The following is a 23,566-nucleotide window of genomic DNA, read 5'->3' as shown; positions in this document are numbered from 1 at the left end:
ACCTGCCAAGAGGAAAGGAAGACTGAAGGAATGGCAAAGTCATTCAATTGTATTCCTTATCAGAACACCATCGTCATGATTCCTTTGCAATAACAGCTTATCACAAAACCATTACGCTCAAAACAGCTTATAACAATGAGAATGTTACCACAGTATCAACACTTGCAAGGATAGTTCCATAACAACACTCATGGAAGGAGTTCATATGTGAGTTTCACTATGTAAGCTTGACAACTAGTAATAATTTTTTCCTCCCTTCAGAGGATGGGAGTGGTGGCTTGAGATTTTTTTAAAGCCCTGAAAATTAATGACGTGACAAACCAAATAGGCTTCCAGAAGTGCTACAGGTCAGGATGAGACTTTTTGAAAACACCCTTACAAATAATCAGCACCCAGATGAGAAGTTGAAAGAACCACTCTTTAAATTCAATTGCCAGTGTAAAGTCTGCCATTCTGATGTTATCCAGGGAATCCCCAAGGTGAACACAGTTCATTACAGCGAGGAAAAACAAATAAAATGTTGTAAAGATGAAATAAAATACATTTCCAGTTACAAGGAAATAGGTTTGCAAATACGGTATTAAGGCTGTGATCCTAAACCCCACTTAAACTGGGAGGAAGCCCCACTGAAGTGAGCAGGGCTTACTTCTGAGTAGACATTATCTGAGTAGCCATTAACTTCCTACCCCGTTTTCCATGGAGATGTTGTTGTTTCTTCCCTTCTGCTGCATTCTACAATGGAACCTCGGTTTATGAACACCTCGGTTTACAAATTTTCGGTTTACGAACGTCGCAGATCCATCTGGAACGGATTAATTCACTTTCCATTACTTTCAATGGGAAAGTTCGCTTCAGTTTATGAACGCTTCAGTTTATGAACAGACTTCCGGAACCAATTACACCCATGCTTCGGGTTAAGTATGCTTCAGGTTGAGTACTCCGCGGACCCGTCTGGAATGGATTCATCCACTTTCCATTACTTTCAATGGGAAAGTTTGCTTCAGTTTATCAACGCTTCAGTTTATGAACAGACTTCCAGAACCAATTGTGTTCATAAACCGAGGTACCACTGTATCTTCTATCTATTCAATCATAACCATGATATTAGAATCTAATTACTTTTGTTGTTCATAGCTCAAATCCTGCTCATGAGTTCATCATAATATAGCAGGGGTAGGCAACCTAAGGCCCGTGGGCCGGATGCGGCCCAATCGCCTTCTCAATCCGGCCCACGGATGGTCCGGGAATCAGCATGTTTTTACATAAGTAGAATGTGTCCTTTTATTTAAAATGCATCTCTGGGTTATTTGTGGGGCCTGCCTGGTGTTTTTACATGAGTAGAATGTGTGCTTTTATTTAAAATGCATCTCTGGGTTATTTGTGGGGCATAGGAATTCATTCATTCCCCCCCCCCCAAAAAATATTGTCCGGCCCACCACGAGGGATGAAAAAGGTTGCTGACCCCTGTACTATAGTATTTCTTTAAGTAATCCAGAAAAGGCATCCATTCTTTTCTGTCATACAATCAATGAGCCAGGAGGACTTTCCAAAACACCGAGTGATGATTCATTTAGGTAAAAAGTGGGGGTGAAACAGTCCTGCCAATAAACCTAATTTTCCTACCATCACCAAATACTGTATCCTGGTTTTGTTGGGGTGTGGGTAGCCATTGTTAAGAGTTTACCATTTTCTTATCAGATGGGTTGCTTAATTGTAAAACGAGTTGTTGCTTTCTGAAAACGAGCTATGCAGAACACAGTTGCTTTCTGAAAACGAGCTATGCAGAACACACAGCAAGATACAATAAAAGCCCCTCTAAGCCGCCCACAGAGAGAAAGGGGCAAACTGAGAACCTTTGGAAATCCAGGGTTAGAATTCTCTGTATGATGCTAGGGCCAGATTTAGGTTTGATGAGGCCCTAAGCTACTGAAGGTAATGGGGCCCTTTATATGTCCAGCTGTCCTTTGTCAACAACAAATTGTTGCTGTTTTTTGTGTTAAATATATGCTATATGGTCATTTGTGGACCTAATAGGTATCTAAAGCCATTTGCACACAACAACAAAAAGTAATTGTTGAACTGAAATACAATTAAGAAGTATATTAATAGTGAAATAATTATTAAGCTCAAACTGTATGTAGGTTTTATTTTATTTGATTTTTATCTTATATTTTGGAAATGTACATCCAGGTGTTTTTTTCCCTTTAATTTTTTTTTTGGGGGGGCAAGAGAGTGGGGCCCTAAGCTATAGCTTGTTTAAAGGTAAAGGGACCCTTGACCGTTAGGTCCAGTCACGGACGACTCTGGGGTTGCAGTGCTCATCTCGCTTTACTGGCCGAGGGGGCTGGCATACAGCTTCCAGGACATGTGACCAGCATGACAAAGCCGCTTCTGGCAGCCCACGGAAACACCATTTACCTTCCCGCTATAGCGGTACCTATTTATCTACTTGCACTTTGACATGCTTTCGAACTGCTAGGTTGGCAGGAGCAGGGACCGAACAACGAGAGCTCACCCCGTCGCGGGGATTCGAATCGCCGACCTTCTGATCGGCAAGGCCTAGGCTCAGTGATTTAACCCACAGCACCAACCGCTTTCCATAGTTTGTTTAGCTTATACATAAATCCGCCACTGATTATGCTGTTATTGAGCCTTGGCGCAGAAGTACCTGCACCAGAGGTGAGCATCCACTGGCTGAACACAGCCTTCAGAGCTTGGTATCTTAACTCTTGAGACTCTTACCACCCCAGAATGCCATCAGTACTCACCAGCAGTAGTGTAGTGGCAAATTCAGAAGTTCAGGGTCCCTTTCATGACAGTCACAGTCGCACACCCTCACAGCCATGCCCCCTTCTAAGATTATGCAACAATATTTTAATTATACAATAATAATAATTAGGAACGCATTGCCATGACCAATGAAGATCTCAAAGTGTGGCCATTCATGGAGAGCTCCAATATCTTACTGCAAAGTGACTTAAGTTGTGTTTCCCTTTGTGCATAACAGAACTTGCACACCATTCCCTTGAAACTGAAGCGCCTTGTGTTTGCAGTGTTCCTAAGGGCTTAGTTTTGAGCATATGGAACACCAACATCAACTCAGTGTGCTTCTTGTGTGCCTTCTCCAGAGTGACCCGAGGAGCCAATCCACAGTTGTGAACTTGCCTCTGTTCACTCTGATTGGCTCCAATCACGACAAAGGCCGAGAGGACTTCTTCTCAGCGGCTAAAGGGTTCTCTTGTATGCTGATTGAGCGGTTCTAGGATGCTGTGGACCCTGCGGCAGAAATAGTAGCAGATCTTCAACCCCTCATCCCACAACCTAGGATCTCTGCATCTCTGCCCACCAGCTCCAATCCCCGTGCCCACCTCTGGTGCTTTGGCCTGACTGCAGTGCATCCTTGAACTATGATAACGTTGCACAGGTGGGAAAATGTGTATGCCTGCATTGTAGCCTACTGTACAAAAGCCATGCGAAACCCACTCATCCTCAAGAGGTTGTCCACGAAGGAATGATGTCCTGATGCTGAAAACAGCTCCCTACCTTTTACCTACACTATACAATTTTGAGAACAAAAAAAGGAGAGCTTTCCTAACTAATGTGTGCCACTATTTCCCATTTCATTTGCCATTCATGGTGTGGTGAAGAACTACATATTTCTAGAGGGTTTAGGATTTGATAGATATTAGCCAGTCATTTGAAATTGCATTGTATGTTTTTGCTTTGCCCATAATATTCCAAAGGAGACTGAATTTGCAGTTCTACATCTAGGAGCTTGAATGTACCAATATAACCCTCCCCTCCATGTACATTTGGGTGTGACAGCTTCTTGTCAAGACTGATTTACAACTGTTTCCTGTACTTTAGCATGACTATTCTGCCAGCTTTTCCAGCAGCTTAGTTAATCTACTTATAATATCCTGTTGTTCCCTTGCTGGATCAAATCTTCTTCTGCTAGCTCTGACCAATCTGGCAAATCCATAGCTAAATTCTTAGGGACTGACTTGCTTTCATCTGTAAATAACTGAGTGGCCAACTTACAATTTTTGTAGGTTATCAGTGTTCTTTTTGGGAGGTGCTGTGATTGGTTCATCCCCCATGAATAAGATCTGTGCCTAGATCTGTGACCTGCTATGGTTGAATTTAAGGATGCTTTCCCACACAGACCTCCTTTTCTGACCAACAGCAGAGATCCAACTGGTGTGTCTTCAAAATGCCCAATAGGATATACCCGCTTCTCAATCAATTCAGTTTTCATTCCTATGATGGACAAAACCATTTTAGTTTCAAAAGTGAGAAGAATTCTCTGGGATTGTCCATTATCTCAGATCTTCTTAACTAACTTCAGAGCCATATTGCCCAGTAATAACCTTAGATATTTAGCCCAGAACATGGACCCTCAAGTAGGGAAGTGGTCTCCATAGCTATAATATCACATGGTTTCAATGTTACTGTAGGTTATTCATTTAAGTTGGAATTCTCATTTCTCTGATTTTAGTTAAATTATTTCAGGGCACTGAGGGAATACAGTCCTGAGCTGAAATAGGACTCTGTACTCTTGACCTACACTGTACCAGTCTCAGTCTCTTAAATAGAACTGACTTTAGAGAAATCTGCATTTAGCTACAAAACCCATTGTGTGACTTTGGACCAATTACCATCTCTCAGCCTAAATGACCTTACAAGGCTGTGCATGGATAAAATATAGGGAATCATGTGTGCCAGGGAATCATGCTCCCCCTCAGTAGCTGTTCAACCACAACTCCCATCATCCCTGAGCATCAGCCATGTTGGGTGGGGCTGATGGGAATTGAAGTCCAATACAGCTGGAGGGCCACAGGTTCCCCAATGCTATGTACATCAATTTGAGCCCCTTGAACAAAGGATGTTATAGAAAAGCCATATATAAATCAACTAAACATTATGGTTGGTTCATTTTTCAAACAGAACTCAATGAAAATGGGCAGACATTTGAGCAGTAGGGAAAAAAAACCCATTGATCCAGCACTCAAAGAACCCCAGGGAGATACTAAGAGATACCATATATCATTTCCTAAAAGGAGAGGGGTGAATATGGTTTGTCATACAGAGATAAAGGTCTGGCTTCTCAAACATTCTCTACACCCAAAGTAGCCAACACGCTGCCCTCCGTATGTTGCAGAGTACAACCCCCATCAGCTGCAATTCCCAGAGTGGTTTAACAATTGATCCCTCTTCCTAGGAAACTCTTGAGAATTGTCGCTGTGTGAGGGGAATAGGGGGTCTCCTAACAACTCTCAGGGACCTTAATAAGGTACAGTTTACAGTTCCCATGATTTTTGGGGAGCAGCCATGACTGTTTAAAGTGGTTCGATACTGCTCTAAAGGTATAGTGCAAATGGGGCCTAGGAAGATGACTGCAAACAATGAAACAGTAGAATTACTCATTGTTTCCTCAGTAAAGAACTGGTGGGCATCCCACCTACAGAGCAGTTTCCAGTTAGAGGTTTTTATATATATATAAAAAACCCAACAGAAGCACAAATAGATGAAGAATAAAAGAATAAGGTGAGAGAAATGAAAATAAAAGGTGTGGAGGCACATTTCTCTCTTACCTACCACAATGAATAGATAACACAGAGCTCATGGAGAGGGGGAAAGGAGAAAAGGTATCTTCTCTGAGGCCCTCCTCACCACTTCAAATTGATTAGGTAACAATTTGAAGACCTGGTTTGGTGCCACGGCAAGTGGAAGCAGGGCCTTTTTCAGTGGTGGCACCCTCGTTGTGGAACTATTCATTCAAAATGGCCTACCCAGCAATCTCTCATTTTGCAGTTGGCACATTAAAACATTTCGGAAGACACCTGAAGGCCTACATGAACTCAATGATGTGTTAATCCCGTTGTGGAGTCCGGTTTCGTCTGCTTTAATGACAGGTATGCTGTTTATGATGGTGCAGTAATGTAGTTGTAGTGCAGAACTAAATACCTAAGGAATTGATGATCCTGTTCTGTAAAACTCCTGATCTGTAGGACTGCATTCCTGTTGAGATATGGCACGTTCCATGAAAACGTGGGAGATATTTTTGTTCCGACAATCTTCCCCGTCTCTGCCATGGGTGTTCATCCTGTACCCTTTTTAAACTTCTAATCTTCTTTTATTATATTTTGTACATTGCCTTAGGACATACATGGAAGGTGAATAATAATGATATAATAATAAAACAACATCTGCAGCAGCTGCTACTCAAGAGCTAGAGGTTACACCACTAGGCTGAAGGTCATATTGGATAATGGACAAAATCTTTCCCTTCAGAAAATGCAAACTAAACAAAACAAATTTATGTATCTTCAGATACCAGGGCAAGGGTTGTAGTCAACTAAATTTTACTCAGAGTAGACTCACTGAAACTAAGGGGCCTAACAGTCAGGTTCATTTATTTTGATGGGCTTACTCTGAGTAAAACTTAGTTAAACACCTCCTTGGAATTACAACCTTTCCCCAAAAAACAGAAACTTATTAGTCTTAGCAAGTACTGTAAAAGCTTATTTACAGACCCAACAGGTTTTTCCTGTATTCCCCTTTTATAAGAGGCATTCGTGCTTGGCTGGACTGAATGGTTCAACTAGCTCAACATCCTATGCATTAATGATAAATTCAGTCTCCCAAGTGCCCATTTGTATGTAGCCAAAACATCAACATGCATGCACAAAAAAAGGAGATATCTACAGGCTTGGGGAAACTCTAAGTAAGTTTTCTCTTTTTTCTTGCCAAAAACCTTTATTTTATACCAAAAATACTAATAATAATTATACATTTAGTTATACCCTGCCTTTTTCCCTGACAGAGACTCAAGGCAGCTTACAGATACTGCAATGGGGAACCAATAATTTAAAAACAATTAAGAGGAGGGGGCACACACATTATGATCTATCAGAAACATGCAGACAATTATGGGAGGGAGAGAAAACTCAAAATGGTCCAATGAGGGCTCAGCATGCTCAGTGACCACAGAACACCAAAAAGTCTCTAGAGAGGGAGAAAAAAAGGAATGGAAAGACAATAGAGGAACCCAGGAAAGGGTGTGGCCAGCTGGCACCTTCAACAGATGACTCCACCATTCAGCATGTGGTTTCACATCTCACTTTTTCTATCTGCTGTTGACTCAGAAGAAGAATAGGGCAACAATAATAAGGCTGGTTTTGCTTTTGTGCCTTCTGCAAGAGCCTACAGCAATAACAGAAATGACTCTTGGAGAAAGACAGTTGCTCAGTAGCAAAACTCATGTTTTACCTGAGGAAGGTGCCCAGGTTCAATCAAGACCAGGCGTGCTCCCTATCTGAAACCCTGGTGAGCAGCTGTCAGTCAGCGTGGAGCAGGGGTACCCAAACTAAGGCCCGGGGGCCGGATGCGGCCCAATTGCCTTCTAAATCCGGCCTGCGGACGGTTCGTGAATCAGCATGTTTTTACATGAGTAGAGTGTGTTCTTTTATTTAAAATGCATCTCTGGGTTATTTGTGGGGCATAGGAATTCATTCATATATTTTTTCAAAATACAGTCTGCCCCCCTACAAGGGCTGAGGGACAGTGGACTGGCCCCCTGCTGAAAAAGTTTGCTGGCCCCTGGTGTAGAGCAATGATATGACCTTGCATCAGGCAGCTTGCTACATTTTTTGACATTAAATTGGTGTGCCTGTCCTCCATCGTTTCATTTCTGTGCCAGGGACATCTTCTCCTCGCCAAAAACATCTTGTACACACCCCTCACTAGAACAATCTTTTGCAACATGGTACCAGCCACATGTTGTTTGACTCCAACTCTCCTCAACCCCAATCGGCCTGACCAATGGTCATGGAAGATGGCAGTTTCATTTTATTTAACAGAATGTTAAATAAAACACGTTTCCGAGCACAATTCAAAGTGTTGGTGCTGACCTTTAAAGCCCTAAATAGCCTCGGTCCAGTATACCTGAAGGAGCGTCTCCACCCCCATCGTTTTGCCCGGACACTGAGGTCCAGCACCGAGGGCCTTCTGGAGGTTCCCTCGTTGCGAGAAGCCAAGTTGCAGGGAACTAGGCAGAGGGCCTTCTCGGTAGTGGCGCCCGCCCTGTGGAACGCCCTCCCATCAGAGATCAAGGAGATAAACAACTACCAGACTTTTAGAAGACATCTGAAGGCAGCCCTGTTTAGGGAGGCTTTTAATGTTTAATCCATTACTGTATTTTATTTTTCTGTTGGAAGCCGCCCAGAGTGGCTGGGGAAACCCAGCCAGATGAGCGGGGTATAAATAAATAAATTATTTATTTATTTATTTATTTATTTATTTATTTATTATTATTATTATTATTATTATTATTATGTACTATACACCGCTTGGTTGTAAATAGAACCTCTAAACACTGTCAGAAGTGAGGTTACAGGGAACCAGGTGGGGAAACAGCCAGAGGGCCTTCTCAGTAGTGGCGCCTGCCCTGTGGAACACCCTCCATCAGATGTCAAGGCAATAAGCAACTACCAGTACCTTACTTTTAAAAGACATCTGAAGGCAGCCCTGTTTAGGGAAGTTTTTAAATGTTGAATGCTGTACAGTATTGTGTTTTTAACATTCGGTTGGGAGCCGCCCAGAGTGGCTGGGGAAACCCAGCCAGATAAGCGGGGTTAATAATAATAATAATAATAATAATAATAATAATAAATAAGTTGTTGTTTACAAGAAATAAAAGAAAGCATTCATATGGCCAATCAAATGCCAAGTTAAAAGCAGATATTTTAAAAAATCAAAATACAATTAAGACCAACAGTTAAGCTAAAAACAGATTAAGGTAAAGGTAAAGGGACCCCTGACCATTAGGTCCAGTCACGGACAACTCTGGGGTTGGGCACTCATCTCGTGTTTTTGGCTCTGGGGTTGCGGCGCTCATCTCTCGCTTTTGACCAGCGTACAGCCTCCGGGTCATGTGGCCAGCATGACTAAGCCGCTTCTGGCAAACCAGAGCAGCTCACACGGAGACGCCGTTTACCTTCCTTACCTATTTATCTACTTGCCCTTCGTGCTTTCGAACTGCTAGGTTGGCAGGAGCTGGGACCAAATAATGGGAGCTCACCAGGTTGCGGGGATTCGAACCACCAACCTTTTGATCGGCAAGCCCTAGGCTCTGTGGTTTAACCCACAGCGCCAACTTCTACATAGTTTGGTAACATCTGGAGGGCATCAGGTCAGGGAAGATTACACTAGAATCTTGCTCTTTTGCTGCAGGGGCTTGGTCCAGGCACCCAATGGGGATCTTACAGTCAGACCCACTTGCAAGCCAGGCTTCTCAGAAGATGATTACACAGCGCTGGTTTCCCAAAACATCATGGAAGGGCAGAAGTTACTCAAAGCCTCCCTGGCTCATAGATTCATCAAATTGAGAAGGGATCCAAAGGCCGCGTCTGTTCCAGTCCCCTCTGCCCCCTCTGCTGCAGTACAGTACAGGATTGTTTGTGCATTAACCAGCATTGATATGTTTTGTCACTACTTGTGATGTTCTCAAATAATAAGGAAATAACATCGGAGGCGCCTATTATAGTGGGGGGGGGGATATATGCACCAAGTATGTATCAGAGGATCAACAAAGCATGTGCCATCAGGACACATCATCAGCAAAGCTAGAAGTCACATCATTCGTTATTCAAATCTAGAAAACCCCCACATTACTTCCTCATGCATACACACTTGGATTGGGGCAACTGGCTAAAATGTTTTAAAATGTATTAAACAGTTCTAATTTTGCTTCCTCTGTTTTGTTTTAGTCAGGTTGATGTTAGTTAAATGTTTAGTTGGGGTTGGCGGTTACAGTATTTCAATTTGGTTATAACTGTAAACAGTTTATTATTGCTATTGTTGTTGGTTTCTATTGATTTATTGATTTGTCTGTTGCTCGTATAGGATATTTTGTTTTTTAATGCTTGATGGTTTGTTGTGTTTTTATATATGCTGTAAGCTCCCCAGAGTTGATGGGGGAACCCAGCAAGATGGGCAGAATATAAATTTAAAATTATTATTATTATTATTATTATTATTTTATTATTATTATTAAATGTGTGAGAAAGTACAACTGATCCAAAGATTTTGCTCTGCTTGTATAATCAGAAGCACAAGGACACCTGCAGAATTCATCTTTTGTTTCCACTCACAGGTCTTTAGAACAAACTATACAGTATGGATCTGTTGAAAAGGGATGGTATGGCCAGATATATCTGGGGGAAATCCTGCAGAGCTGAAAGGGAGCTCCCCACAAAGGGTGATATGGGAGAGAGTCAGTACATCCTGAAAGAGGCTAGCCTGACTGGGAAATGTACCCAGGGATCTGGGTGAATGTATTATACCAGGCATGTCCAAAGTCCGTACTGGGGGGCCTAATCCGGCCTGCCCACACCACAAATATTGAAATATTGTTCCACCGATCAAACAAGCTATGTCTTGTTTCTATAAAGTTTGGCTTGTTTTCCAGCTGCTCTTGCCTCATAACTTTGTAGTAATGAGCTGTAATTGCAATCCATTGTTAAAACAAGCTAAGGTCCATAGGCCAGCAACAAATCACGGTTTCAGATTGCTGTTTGTTGGAAGTAAACAAACCACAGTTAAATGCCAGGCATGGTTAGGACAATCAAATCAACCCCGGTTTAATAAACCATGGCTTAGCATTATGTGAACACCAGACCAGTGATTGAAGAAATGCACTCTTCACATGTTCAAAGGCACTCTTTGCAGTTGTCTCACTCGATCCACAGATGACCCCAGCAATACCTATGCGGCAGGTTCTTGTGTTAATTCACAAAGCCCTAAAGTACTTTCAGGACTGTCTGAGCCGTACACCTCTGAGGTTCTGTTGGCTTCCACTAGAAACTAAACCTCTAATGTGGCAGGCTCTTCCCTGTGCAACTCCCTCCTAACAGAAATTCAACAGGAACCATTTCCCCCCTACTTTCAGACAATTTATGAAAACTCTATTTTTGGTACAGGTCATTTACAATATGAATTTCCTCTTTTTAACTAATCAATATTTGTTGATTTTCAGTGATGTTTCTATTAATGCTTTTTGCTGATTTTATCACTGTCTGGTGTACACTGCGTTGATCATTTTGTATGAAAGCGTGGGTGATAAATGTGCAAAGAAATAAAAGAAAATAATAAACTATAAAACTAATTCCAGGCCCAGCCCTGGCTCCAAGACACAGCAGAGCCACTGGAGAACTTAACTCAAAGCAGTTATTAAGAACACTCCTCCTGCATGGGAGATGAGCCCCGGACAAGACTGAAGATAAATTATTTTCATATAATGAGCTGCCCACATCTCAGAGTAATAACAGACTATAAATTCTGCCCGTACCACCACTTTAAACACCATCTCAAGGGAAGCAGCTCCCTGGTCTGTCCACCTCCTGCATTCATTTTCTTGAATGAACATAAACCATGAAAGTCACATGGTTAACCATTTCCCTTGTCAGTTTCTTAAGAACCACCAGTCTTTGGAAGCAGAGGGTGGAAATAAACGGACAGTTCTCACCATGGAGGAATGTAAGATGTGGATTCTGTATTGCGACTGTTGCTTTTCTTAGGCTATGCTAGATAGGCCTTTGGTCCAATCCGGCAGGGCTCTTCCTACAGTCCCTTATTTGCCTTCTGGAAATCTCTCCCTCCTTTCCTGTCCCAGGCACCCAAGAATATTGCTGTCAACACATACCTTTGAAGTTTCAGTCCAATTTCATGCAATGAGAGGTCCATAGGAGTGGCCCATGTGACATAGTGGTTGGACTTGGACCTGGGAGACCAGGTTCAAATCCCCACGGAGCCATGACATTTACTGGGTTACTTGAGCTAGTCAACTCTTACTCAGCACTTGGAACCAACTAGTTCTGTTGAACAAAGTTCGATGAACTATACCTCAAAGTAGTTCCTATAAGTTTGAGGTGGATTAAGTTAATTTTGGGGTAGAACTCTGACTTATTTCTAGTTGATCTTCACAGTCATTCCTTTCTCCAGCAGGGGGCCTATTTGCTTTCATTTTTTAAAAATCAAATATTTATAAAGAAAGTTAGTGAACAAGGTTTGGAGGCAATGTTTGGAGGCTGATTAGGCAGATATGGAGGCACTGCTGTTGCTAAGGTCACTTATTCACTTGTGGCCAAGCAGTCAGAAGGAAGGACTGTGTGGCATTCCCTGTATAAGGGATTCCCTTACAAGGATATTTGTTCTTCTCCCACAGGAGCAGTTTGTAGCAAGAAATACAGGTACAAGAACCAAGTGATGCCTTGTGCCTCTAACAGCTGTGTGGCAGGCAGAAATTAAACAGGGCAAACCTTTCTTAAACAGAAAATACAATTATGGAGAAAGCTTCACCTGCTAACATTCATCCGTCAGACATTTTATTACTTATGTGTGGCCCCTGAATTATTTTTGCATCCTACACTTCAGCACAGCAGCTTGTAACATTCTGAATGCTGGGAGATATTGTCATGGATGAGCTTTTTAAGAATTAAAAAAGTACATTCAGATGAACTTGAGCTGAACTAATTCATTTTGTACAAGTGTATAACTGGAACTTTTTGCACAGAATAAACTGAAACTACTGAAATGCAGAACTTATTGTATGAAAGGCAGGATAGAAATGTAGTAGATATTACCATGTATTTTCAGCATTCAACCCACTTCAGCTTCAAGTTAATTCCTGAACATATCAACAATTCAGAGTATGAAGCAAACTCAGTTGTCATCATCCTAGGATATCTGACCAGGTGAGAAGGCCCCAAGCTCTGCATCCTAGAATACTTACTATAAGTTAAACATACAGTGGAACCTCGGTTTACGAACACCTCAGTTTACGAATTTTCAGTTTACGAACACCGCGGTCCCATCTGGAACAGATTAATTCACTTTCCATTACTTTCAATGGGAAAGTTTGCTTCAGTTTATGAACAGACTTCCAGAACCAATTACACCCATGCTTCGGGTTAAGTACGCTTCAGGTTGAGTACTCTGCGGACCTGTCTGGAACGGATTAATCCACTTTCCATTACTTTCAATGGGAAAGTTCGCTTCAGTTTATGAATGCTTCAGTTTATGAACAGACTTTTGGAACCAATTGTGTCATAAACCGAGGTACCACTGTACACCCACCTCCGAAGGTAACAGAACTTCCTGAAGCTCTAAAAAGCACAGTGGTTGTGATCTGGCTAAACTTCTATCTAGCGTTCCACCCTGTGGTGAAAAGTAACCCATAACCGGATGCTGCAAAGGAAGTGAACACAGGAACAAGAGCTGCTCTCTTGTTCAGAGAGAGCACTCATTCATCCTCCAACACACCACAAACTAAAGTTTCTGGCTTCCCCATAAAATGTTAAACAAGTTCACAAGACTGTTGGCATAGAAACGTCTTCAAGAGTCAAAAGTGAGGATGCTAGAAGAGTGTTCCACAGCATTGGACTGGCAACACAAAATGTCTGGCTTCTGGTTGAGGGCAGTGAGGCCTCTGTAACACGGAGGTCAACCAACAACGCTCCTCTGGGCGATTTCACTGACTGGACTGGGATGAAGGGCTCAAGAGGTCCTTGAGCTATTCCAGACTCAAATGGTTCAAGGCTTTGTCTATCAACAGAAGAGCCTTGAACCTGTCCAGTGTAGATGTTTTAGCAGAAGTGTCACATGCTGCCAGTTGTCTGCCCCATCAGACGTTGAGGCACTGCATTCTGCACCAGATGGAGCTTCCTGACCAGACCCCAAGGGCAGTCCCACTTACTGTGCATTGCAGTAATCCAGCCTTGAGGTTATCAATGTGTGGACTACACATAGCTGCCAAGTACCCCGTTTCCCCCGCAATCAGCCGGGGATCGACCTGTCAATCACGGTCGACCGGTTGGACATCCCTGTTATAACATTACTGGCAGCTGGAAGGACACCAATGAAACAGTTCCGGGATGGAAAGTTACAGGGCTTCATCTGGAAATTCTGGGACATGCCCCAGTTAGGAACAAGCAGTACACCTGCCCCAAAACCTTTGGAAGCACAAACAGTGTTCAAAGCAGTCCCACAGATTGTCATGAACACATAATAAAAAGGTCATTTGGAAGGGGCCAGCGGCGGAGCTTCAAGCTCCAGTGTGTGTGTGGGGGGGAGAGCAGGTGAGGGCATGGCTGGTGCACGTCGCGGGGACGTGGTGCGCATCATGGGGTGCGCCGCCTGCGGGGGTGTGGCACCCAGCGATGGCACCCCACTGGTATCATGCCGCCGGGGGCTGTGCGCTCCCCCTGCACCCCTGTTCCTCCACCAGTGGAGGGGGGCCTTAATCACTTCAGGACTTAAGTTGAGTAGGCTGCACACTGCAGACATTCAGCACCCAAGATTCCTATAGCGCAGTGGTGGCCAACTCCCAAGAGACTGCAGGGTTAAAAACTGGCAGTGATCTACTCCCTTTTGGGGCGTTTCAGGTCAAAGTTGTTGAGCTTTTTTTTTTAGGGAGGAAAGCCTGCTGTTTTTGGGGGGGTGCAGGGCTTTTTTTAGGGGAGCTAAAGTTGTTCTACCAGTAGATTCCGATCTACCTCTTGGACGTGTGCTATAGCAGGCACGTCCAAGAGGTAGATCGGGATCTACTGGTAGAACAACTTTAGCTCCCCTAAAAAAGCCTTGCACCCCCCCAAAAAACAGCAGGCTTTCCTCCTCCCTAAAAAAAAGCTCAACAACTTTGACCTGAAACGCCTCAAAAGGGAGTAGATCACTGCCAGTTTTCAACCCTGCAGTCTCTTGGGAGTTGGCCACCACTGCGCTATAGGAATGACAGCATATGGAAGGGGCCTGCTTCCAGCATATGGAAGCAGGCCCAGCCAGCATGGCCAATGGTCAGAGATGATGGGAGTTGTAGTGCAAAAGGAACCAGGATGGAGTGGAGCAGTGGAGCATGGGGAAAGGGTTGTATCATGACTCCTGAATCAGCAGCAATCCAGACACAAAGAGAAAGGGTGAAACTGGGCTTTATTTCACCCAGGTCAAAGACTCAGTTTGGCAAACACCCAACATGCATTTGTGTACATACACACAGGCTGGGAGCCTCAATGGCACCCCTCTGGTGGCTTCACCTGGGTCAAAACAAAACAAAACTGGCTAGATCCACCATAGCTGTGGCACTGCACAGAAGAACCAGCTAAAGCATCAGATCATACTCAGGGCTTTGAGCCAGCTTCTTGAGATCAGGGGACCACTAAGACCAAGGATGGTAGACAGAAGCTCCCAGAGGAACCACCAGGGCCAGAATTCGGACCTCCACAGGCACCTCAGTCTGAGGAACCAGTTGCCTCCAACCATACTTCACCAGTTCAAGTGCATCAGGAGGAAGGCTAGAGAAGAGAGAAGGAGAACCCGTCTCCAGGCCAGGGAAGTTGGACCTCTAAGTCTCTGTCCTTCTCCATGAAGGGAGGAGGTAGCCTGGTGAGAGAGACTTAAAAGGCCTCCGTTTGCTCCTAACCTTCACTGGTGCAAGTGCTTCACTCTGAGTTATCCAAGGTCCTGTAATTTCTTACTTGCCTGGCCTCAATCCCAGCCTCCTCTTCCTTTGCTTCACCTCCAGCCTTAAGGCCTTCTATATGGTATCCAGCATTGGACTGGAACACGGCAGGTTGTGAGTTGTGACAGTGTCCACTGGTGCCGTCTATTAATACTGGCAGCAGCTTTCCAGGGTTTCAAGCAAGATCACTTTATCAGGAGTTGAACCCTGGGCCATATCTATGCAAAACATTTGCACTGCCATAATAAATTATTATTATTATTATTATTATTATTATTAGTATTAGTATTATTATTATTATTATTTGTACCCCGCCCATCTGGCTTGGTTTCCCCAGTCACTCTGGGCGGCTTCCAACAAAGATTAAAAATACATTAAAATGTCACACATTAAAAACGAATGGAAGCAAAAGCTAAGACTTTTGTCAGTAGTTAATTCCTTCCCATTTCTTATTCATTCACACACTTCTCAGGCAACTTGGAATAAATGAAGAGCAAACTTCTCTCTCTCTCTCTCTCTCTCTCTCTCTCTCTCTCTCTCTCTCACACACACACACACACACACACACACACACACACACGATCATCAGGACAGAAGACAAATTAAAAGGTTTCAAAAGTTTTAACTTCCCAGTCAGTCTGAAATTTCAGCTAAGACCCTCAAAGCATTAGCAACAAGACTTCCTTCTCATCCTTGATCCTCAAGATACTCATTCATCTTAAGAGCAGTTTACAGGGCAAATTAAAAGGTTTTAAGAGAGCTTTAACTACCTGTTGCTATCTGGGTGACTTTATGCCACTCAAGGTGCAGGGAAAACAAAACACTGCCCATCTGCTCCTTAGATTTTCCTAAACCAACAGTTCCAATGTGTGAGGCTCCCTACCCCATATGATTAATCTAGCACGTACACAAACGATTTTGGGGGGTGGGAGGGCAGGGGAGTTAAATAAAACCTCTAACATGCAAAACCCTGAAAAACAGGAAACCAGTAGCAGCTTCTTGCCCATGGCAAGTACCACCTTCAATAAGTGCGGTGGAGAGATTTTCATTAGGACTTCCATGTAAAGTTAAGGTTCCAACTTCCCTTTCCCTAGGTGCTACTAAAGCACAGATACATTCACTGCACTCATGCATTTAACACAGCATTTTACTTTGCTTGGCCTTCTGCATTCCAGATGTGAAGGTTGCACGGTCTTTTTATGGGTGAGGGAAATGCACTCATAACATGCTCAGAGGCGCCCTTCACAGATCAGCGCTGGCCCTGAAGGCAGGTTCAAAAATTGAGCTACAGATCAGATTAAGGCCTGCATGTATCCCCAAAGCCTTTCAGTGATACCCAAATGCGCACCAACTAGAGTTTCTTAGAACTCCTCGCCCTCCTCTTTACTTCAAGTAACAAGATTTGCCATAGACCCTCTGGGGCAAATTAAGCTCCACTCTTGAGAAACATGGCCAAAATGTTCTACATATGGGATGGAGTCAGCAGTAATTCCCTCAAGTGTGAACTAGTGCAGAACAAGGAGAAATCAGTACATCCAAGCCCAACAAAGCATCCCTTTTGGGTGCGATCTATCAGATTTCAACCCACAAACTTCAGAAATATATGCGCGCTCGTGTGAATGATTCCTACCTTCCCCTGAACTCCCCCCTCCCTATTCTGCTTTAGTAGTGATCGCCTGCCTTTGCTGCGGAAGCAGAATTCAAACTCTTATTAGAGCTTTTTTTATATAAAAAAAAGAGAGAGAAAAGCAAATATGGCCCAGAATTAAAGGGGAGGGATGTTCCCACAATTCAAAAGGATAAAAAGAAAATCCCAATATAGCAAACATGAAAATGACTACGTTGTAAGCATGGTAGCTTGAAGCGACCCTGGAGAGTTTGAAGAATGTGTGCCAGAATCGTGATGGTTGGGAGCGCTGACTAGGGGAGAGGGAGAGCAGAGAAACTCAAGAGGATGAAAGTGCTTTCCAGTCAAGATCAGATAACAAAAAGCACTTGAAACAGTAGGAACAACAGTAGGAACAGAAGAAGCTGCCAAGTCAGACCACCAGTCTCTCTACCTCTAACCCGAGGAAGCCATGACCCTCTAGACTAGAGGTTCCCAAAAAGTGGCCCACTTGCAGCGGTCTGCAAGCTTTTTTCAGGAGATCCATGGCATGTCCACATTAAATATTCACATTGCTTTTTAATTGCTCATTTTATCCCTAATATTGTATTTTATTGCATTACAGTTTGATTCCTTTGGGATTCAAACAGTAACACAATAAAATACAATATATAAGAAGCAATAAAAAGTACAATTAAAAATCATACAGCATCTAGTATTGTGCATTACCATTGTTACAAGAATTGTTGGGGGGGGGGTGTCATTAAGTGGTCCACCAAGACTCTCAGTAATTTTCAAGTAGTTAATTGGGGGCAATGGAATGGGGAACCATTGCTCTAGATCAGTGGTTCCCAACCTTTTTTTGGCCATGCCCCACCTAAGCATCTCTAAAATCCTGATGCCCTCCCCCTCTTGTGACATATAATTCTTATTATTCAAAAAGTGAACTCCCATTCACATGGAGGAAGCCTGAAAGGCCATTAACTGTTAATAACTCATTCTCGAATTGCCCCCCTGTGGGAAGTGTGCCCCACATTGGGAACCACGGCTCTAGATGCTGTCTAAAACTCCCTTTATCCTAGATCAGTGGTTCCCAACAGGTGGTCTGCGGACCCCCAGGGGTCCGCGAGCTATGCCAGAGGGGTCCGCAAGATGCTATTAGAATAAAAAATATATTAAATATATTTCGTATGATAACAGATTTTTTGTTTTGGCCGCTTCCTGCATGAGCAGAGTCTAGCGCAGAGTCTGATTTGCAAAGAGGCAGTGTGCGCATTCTACTAACGCTCACCTCCCCAAGATGCTTTGCGCGCGTCGGCTTCATTTGTGTGCTACTGCGCAGGTACCCTGTCTTCTCCATTCCCCTCCCTCCTCCCTGGCGCGTGCTGCCTCTTTGCAAAACAGTAGTGTTTGTAAACAAAGCAAGCATTTTCTTCCATGTGTTTCATGAAAAACAAATATAGGAATCGGCTCGACATGCGGTTGGATTTCAGAGTGAAAGTTTCAAGTTTGGAACCTAATATTTCAGAAATAATGGACTCAAAGGACAGATTTAACTCATCTCATTATGAACTGAAAATTAAAACTAACTGTATACTGATGGAGTACTCTGTTGTAACTGTAAAAAACGTATAAATATAAAATATAAAAAGACTCTTAATTTGGCTCTCACTTTTTAATTTTAGGATTAGGAATTAATGGGGGTCCTTGTCACAATAGCGGCTCGATGAGGGGTCCTCGAGAAAATTTTGTTGGGAACCCCTGTCCTAGATCTAGACCATGCATCCCCAAACTGCAGCCCTCCAGATGTTTTGGCCTACAACTCCCATGATCCCTAGCTAACAGGACCAGTGGTCGGGGAAGATGGGAATTGTAGTCCAAAACATCTGGAGGGCCGAAGTTTGGGGATGCCTGATCTACTGTAAACCATACCAGCTGGGCTGATGGAAGTCCAACAACACCTAGAGGGCAGCAGATTCTAGCTCAGTACTGTTTACAGGCGCCTCCCCAAACCTGGTGCCTTCCAGATTTTTTTGGACCACACCTGCATCAGCCCCAGCCAGCATGGCCAATGGGGAGGTGACCTCCGAAACCCCTAAATGACACTAGGTTTGAAGAAGACAACCCTATGGTGACTGCTAGCAGATCTCAAGGTTTGAAATACAAGTCTCAGAGCCCCACCTGAAGACACCAGGGACTGAGAACCTGGGACCTTTTGCATGCACAGTATATGCTCCTCCACTAAGCTATGGCTGTTCCCTGTTACAAGGTTGAAGGAAGCAGCAGGGAAAGCCCTCAACCACATTACCTCACGTTCTCCAGCACTTCAAGTAAGTGTGTGATGCATCTTGTCTCCCATTATAAATAATGTCCCGCTGTGCAAAAAAATTACACATAAGCTAGCATTCATAAGCAAGCATGCATAAAGTAGTTGTGTTGCACAATCTGTTGCACATGGGTTTCCACTAGTGCAACAGCTGCATTGGATTCCTCTGTTGCACAAAATCAAAACTCACTTGCTAGTGCAAGAGCCTGCTCTCATGAACTCAAAAGCAAAAAAGCTGGCCTCTACCACTGAGCTATGTCCCTTCCGCTGAAGGTGAAGACCTTAAACTAGTTATGAAGCAAGGCCTTGAGCTATCTTGGATGATAAAGAGTGCCTGCAAAAAACTATGGCAAGGATGGGGAGCCAGTAGTCCTCCAGAAATTGTTGATTGTAACTCCCATCATTCTCTGACCATTGGCTATGGTGGTTGGAGAAGAACTGTAGTTCCAACACCATCTGGAGGTCCACCACCCCTGCCATCATAGATGCATGGATTCTGTATAGGACAAGGCACTTCAGGCCCTTGCTTCACAACTAGTTTCAGGCCTTTGCTTTCAGGGAAAGGGCTGTAGCTCAGTGGAATAGCAGACACTTCGCCTGCAGAAGGTCCTCTGGTGCAATCTCCACCATCTCCAGCTAGGACTGGATATTTATTTAGTCATCCCATTTGTCTCCTAACTTTCCTCCAAGATGCTCAAAGTGGCATACATGGTTCCCTTCCCCTCATTTTCTCCTCACAACAACCTTGTGAGGTAGGTTAGGCTGAGAAACTGTAACTGGCCCCCAAGGTCACCCAGCAAGCTCCATACAGTATTCCCTGCCTGTAACCCTGGCCAACCATTGCCATTCAGGGTTGACAATAATCAAGAGATGGGACTAACTGAGTGTGTATATATGGCAGCTTCCCACGCTTCAGATCTTAACTGAAAAACCAGTTGTGCCACACACGCCAAGGGGTTAAGAAGATGCCACCACATTACACTTTCTCTCTAATTTGAAACTATGCCACGCTCAAAGGTTTTTTTTTCTGCTGAGCTGGTATGCCTCTAGAGAATTCTCCTTCTTATTTTAACCCAACCAACTAACCAATTGCCCCCTTAAGGCACCATCAAAAGAACGCAGCAAGATAGTTTGCCTCTCCAACTCTACTTCTAATTAAGGTTTTAAGATGTGGGGAGAGAGACAGAGAGGGAGAAAAGCAGAGAGAGGCAAAGGAAACTGCAAGTTCAAACACATTTGGAGACCCAACAGGCTGCTCCGGGTGCAGATGCGCTCTGGGAGACACAGAAGGCAGAGTTAAGACAAAGGAGTAAAGCCAGGCTCGCCGCTGTCTTTTTACAGCCTCTAAATCCGCTTGCCCTTTTTTCGAAATTGTATTTTTAGCTCCGCGGCAAAGGTGGGCGGCGGGGCGGGGGGCGGGGGATAGAGGGAGAAAATTAAATAAGCAAACGAGAAATAAATCACCCCAACTACCTCTTGTGAAGGAGTAGGTCACACACACACACACACACACACCAATTCTGCAGTTATTTGCAAAAAAAATAAGGATGTTTGGGGGGGAGAGAGAAAACTTAATGCCCCTCCTGATTCCCCCGCCCGCCACACACACACACAGCTTGCAGAAACCCACACAGCTTGCAGAAACCCGTGGCCACCCCTGGCTTCAGACAGGGGTTCTGCGGGAACCCTTCCAAGACACGCATCACCCCGAGCTGCAGAGGGGAGGGAAGACCGAAGGACTCACCATCAGCCAGCCATCTGGGTGTCAGGAGCGACCCCCCATCCGCTGGGTTTGCCGAGAAATTCACCGGCGCCTCCGGAGACAAGGAAAGGTGTTGGGTTTGGTTAGTTTATAATCCGAACTGGGCTGGTGCACAGGAGGCAACTCTGGGGGGGGGGGAGGCAGGAGTCATATAGTGGTGGTACTGAGGATGATTAAGGTGGTGGTGGCGGGGAGGGGGGGAAGCAGCTGCAGCAGAGCTCCCTCGGCAGAGAGGGTCGCTGGCTCTCGCTCTCCCCTCCGCCAGAGATGGCTGCTGGAAAGGCAACGGCCGCTCGCCACGAAAGGAGAAGGGGAGGCTTGCCCAATTGTGCCACACTGTCTTAAAGTTCGCCGATGGGAGACGAGGAAGGAAGGAGAGTGCGAGCGAGCCAGAGGAGCGTGGAGATGGGGCGAAGATGGTCCGCCCCTGCCTCGCCACGCTTGCGCACAGAGGAGCGGGGAGACTGGGTCAGCTGGCACGTCGGGAAGGCGCGGGGGGGGGTGAGAGCGGGGAAAACGGGGAAGGGGCGTGAGCTAAGCGGGGCTGGGGAGAGGAAGTCCTGCCGGAGCGGTCCGGTGTCTTCCTGCCTGCTTTGCTTTCCTGCCTGCCTGCCTGCCTGGGCTGTGCCACCATCGCTTTGCGCCCTGCTTTGCGCCTGGCGGCTCCTTAGCCGCAGACTGACTGTGTGAACGCGCGTCGTGCGAGATAAATGAACAATGGCCGGGAAGACAAAGGGGAGAGGCGCCACCGCGCGCGCCCATCTAGCCGCCGCCCCTTAAAAAAGTCTCCATCATTCGCTTTCGTCTTTGCCCAAGATCTCCATTTAGCTTTCTCACAAGGCGTTAGCTTTGCTCTCGTTTTCATCTCAATGCAGCCACCTAAATGTGATGTAGAGGGGCCTAGAGGGAGGGCTAGGGCCGTCTTGCAATAGTGTGCGCCATTTACAGTGTGTCCTTATGCATATTTACTCAGAAGTAAGCCCAGCTGTGTTCAGTGGCGTTTACGACCAGGTTGTTGTTGTTTAGTCGTTTAGTCGTGTCCGACTCTTCGTGACCCCATGGACCATAGCACGCCAGGCACTCCTGTCTTGCACTGCCTCCCGCAGTTTGGTCAAACTCATGTTCGTAGCTTCGAGAACACTGTCCAACCATCTTGTCCTCTGTCGTCCCCTTCTCCTAGTGCCCTCAATCTTTCCCAACATCAGGGTCTTTTCCAAGGATTCTTCTCATGAGGTGGCCAAAGTATTGGAGCCTCAGCTTCACGATCTGTCCTTCCAGGGTGCACTCAGGGCTGATTTCCTTAAGAATGGATAGGTTTGATCTTCTTGCAGTCCATGGGACTCTCAAGAGTCTCCTCCAGCACCATAATTCAAAAGCATCAATTCTTCGGCGATCAGCCTTCTTTATGGTCCAGCTCTCACTTCCATACATCACTACTGGGAAAACCATAGCTTTAACTATACGGACCTTTGTCGGCAAGGTGATGTCTCTGCTTTTTAAGATGCTGTCTAGGTTTGTCATTGCTTTTCTCCCAAGAAGCAGGCGTCTTTTAATTTCGTGACTGCTGTCACCATCTGCAGTGATCAAGGAGCCCAAGAAAGTAAAATCTCTCACTGCCTCCATTTCTTCCCCTTCTATTTGCCAGGAGGTGATGGGACCGGTGGCCATGATCTTGGTTTTTTTGATGTTGAGCTTCAGACCATATTTTGCGCTCTCCTCTTTCACCCTCATTAAAAGGTTCTTTAATTCCTCCTCGCTTTCTGCCATCAAGGTTGTGTCATCAGCATATCTGAGGTTGTTGATATTTCTTCCGGCAATCTTAATTCCGGCTTGGGATTCATCTAGTCCAGCCTTTCGCATGATGAATTCTGCATATAAGTTAAATAAGCAGGGAGACAATATGCAACCTTGTCGTACTCCTTTCCCAATTTTGAACCATATCCAGTTCTAACTGTAGCTTCTTGTCCCACATAGAGATTTCTCAGGAGACAGATGAGGTGATCAGGCACTCCCATTTCTTTAAGAACTTGCCATAGTTTGCTGTGGTCGACACAGTCAAAGGCTTTTGCATAGTCAATGAAGCAGAAGAAGACGTTTTTCTGGAACTCTCTAGCTTTCTCCATAATCCAGCGCATGTTTGCTATTTGGTCTCTGGTTCCTCTGCCCTTTCGAAATCCAGCTTGCACTTCTGGGAGTTCTCGGTCCACATACTGCCTAAGCCTGCCTTGTAGAATTTTGAGCATAACCTTGCTAGCGTGTGAAATGAGCGCAATTGTGCAATTGTGCGGTAGTTGGAGCATTCTTTGGTATTGGAGGAGACTCTTGAGAGTCCCATGGACTGCAAGAAGATCAAACCTA

At 44.7% G+C, this 23,566-nt stretch overlaps 1 protein-coding gene across 5 annotated transcripts in view; it reads right to left on the bottom strand.

Annotated features, from left to right (window-relative positions):
* Positions 1-21,871, bottom strand: part of ST3GAL4 (ST3 beta-galactoside alpha-2,3-sialyltransferase 4) — a 153,297-nt gene extending 131,426 nt beyond the window's left edge. For 4 of the 5 annotated variants that reach the window (XM_088657678.1, XM_060268393.2, XM_088657679.1 and 1 more), the window contains exon 1: positions 21,191-21,657. The gene's annotated coding sequence lies outside the window, so the exon portion shown is untranslated. Of the gene's footprint in view, positions 1-21,190 lie in introns of all 5 variants that reach the window. The other variant, XM_060268397.2, reaches the window with a different exon arrangement.
* Between the last annotated feature and the right edge of the window lie 1,695 nt (positions 21,872-23,566).

The sequence above is a fragment of the Zootoca vivipara genome, chromosome 14 (assembly GCF_965207765.1).
Source record: "Zootoca vivipara chromosome 14, rZooViv2.hap1.1, whole genome shotgun sequence".
NCBI classification, from domain to species: domain Eukaryota; kingdom Metazoa; phylum Chordata; class Lepidosauria; order Squamata; family Lacertidae; genus Zootoca; species Zootoca vivipara.
This window is presented reverse-complemented; position numbering and strand designations above follow the sequence as displayed.